The sequence below is a fragment of the Episyrphus balteatus genome, chromosome 1 (genome assembly GCF_945859705.1).
Source record: "Episyrphus balteatus chromosome 1, idEpiBalt1.1, whole genome shotgun sequence".
NCBI lineage: Eukaryota > Metazoa > Arthropoda > Insecta > Diptera > Syrphidae > Episyrphus > Episyrphus balteatus.
In genome coordinates this window covers 85997010-85999544 of record NC_079134.1, presented here as the reverse complement: position 1 = coordinate 85999544, position 2535 = coordinate 85997010, and positions in this window count along the sequence as shown.

Here is a 2535-nt window from a genome sequence, read left to right as displayed (position 1 = left end):
GGGTGGGGTCGAAATTCTGTATGTTGGAAAATTCTGTATTCAAAATACTGTTTGCCAAAATACTGTATGTCAAAATTATGTATGTCCAAAATGTGGTACGAACAAAATTCTGAAAGTCAAAATTCTGTTTAGCAAAATTCTGGTTGGTCAAAATACTGTATTTCAAAATTCTGTACATCAAAATTCTGTATATCAAAATTCTGTAAAAATGCTGTAAAAAATATCGTTTTGATAATGTAAAAAAGTGCACGCGCACTTTTTTACATTATCAAAATTCTGTAAAAATGCTGTAAAAAATATCGTTTTGATAATGTAAAAAAGTGCACGCGCACTTTTTTACATTATCAAAACGATATTTTTTACAGCATTTTTACAGAATTTTGAAATACAGATATATTTAAAAGAGGGTTTACTATGAATTTCTAAGAGATCATTTTAATAAAGAGGCAAGCTTCTAATGCTGATTAATCTAGGTACTTTATTTGGAGCTACGGAAAAAAAGAGAGAGAATAAAAACAGCAGAATTATGACCCGCTCCCTGTCAAGAGGTGAACGGGATCTCTGTCACTTACTTTACATTTATTAAGCTTTGCCGATTGCCTAGGAGTAAAAATATCTACTCCTGCTACTCCTGCTCTTTCGAGCCAAAAGGTTCTGGCACTGGAGGTTCAGAGCTTTGATTTTCAACTTCAACCTCTTCTTCTTCAGATGAATACGTAGTATAAAGTTCTACTACCAAAACAAATTTTATCATTTAAATATCGCTCAATTACTTAAACACTTTCATAACTAAAAAAACTGTTTTTTTCTGAAAACAAGTTTAGTATCAATCTATTTTTCTATGTAAAAAGTAAGTTTCTAAAACAATTTTTAAAGTTAAGAAATGACTTTTTGCAGGATTAAAGATTACTGTATTCCAAAATACCTTCTGCATTAATAACTCAAACCACGTGTTATTTGAGTTATGACAGTATTCAAGTAAACGAGCGATATGTATTTATTTTAACTTTGATCTTCAATTCGTTGCTAAAACAAAAAACTTAATACATCTCGTTTTGAAGAATTTCGAGACAAGAATTTGGTTTCCATTAAAACCGGCTAAAAATAAATTTTCACAAGGCATCTTTAGTTAACTTTATTATATTATGTAACGGTATAAAATTTTTTTATTAACTCTTCTATCCTGTAGGTACAGATCCTACACAAAAATGCGGATAGAAGAGTGTCCGGTAGGCTAGGACCAGGCCAGGCATACTTGTTTGCTTGCTGAAGCTCGCCGGATGTGGGGTGGGTTCTTTGGCCTGCCATGCCGGACTACCGTGTTAATTTTATGTCTGTTTACAAAAAAATAACAACAACAAAAAAATTATTACTCCAAAGAAAAGAAAATTCCAAAAGTTAAAACAAACTAGGACTGAAATAAAAATAGACTTAGACAGACAAAACGGACTGAAAAACGGACTGAAAAATTAAACTACGTTACATACAAAAAAAAAAAAATAAAAATGCTCGAAGATGAACCTAGAATTTTTGGACGGATTCACCTACTCGTCCTTTCGATGCACTCGGTGTCTTTGATGTTAATGACACCCCTGAGCTACCCACCCTCAGCTTCACATATTGAAAGCACCATGACTGTCAAGCGCTCAATATATATTTATGACAGCCCCTAAAAAAAAAAAATAAGATAGACTCGTTTACCAACGATGTCTCATCCCTTCAAGAACCTCATCGGTTCACATCCACCAGTCACCCCACTGAAAAAGAATTAAGCTCTCATCTTGCTTCAAGACAAATTAAAAATTTTCAAACCAAGTTCTTCATTTTAAAAATATTTAAATTTTTATTCAACAATGAAGACAATTCTTATCAGTACTATAATTTACAAACATATATGTATGCGGAGGCAGATGGAAGTACAAATATTTCACCAGTAAAAATAAAACACGTAAAAGAATTATAGTGGAAAATGTTATAAAAACCACTCTTTATTTTAAATCATAAAAAGACGCTGCACAATAAAAACCCTGCTTATTAAACTTGCTTCCTGCTAGACTCCGGCTTCCTTCACGAGTTTCAAATTAGAACTGACTTTCGTCAAAGATAAAAATAAGACGAAAGCTACTCTTTCGTCAAGTTACCTAAAAGAATAAAAATATAGATTATAAATTATAGCATCGACTGCAGAGTTACCAGGCTCGTGCAGTTCGATACAAAATAAGATAAAAATATAAATTATAAAGTAAAACATCGACTGCAGAGTTACCAAGCTCATGCAGTTCGATACAGTCCCGGCGAAAACCTACGGTTTTCCACCCCCTCGCTTTTTATTTTTATATTCCTGCTTAAAGTATTCCTGCCTTGATTATTACAGCTCTTCAATTGGCAGGATAAAGATTTTCTGCACCGGCCTTGTCAATTGATTGGTTGCTGTTTGGAGCACCACGCTTCTCACTAGTCCATCCTTGCTGTGTATCAGTTTCAGTATTCGCCCCATTGCCCATGCTGATGGTGGGAAATTCTCGCTCTTTATTA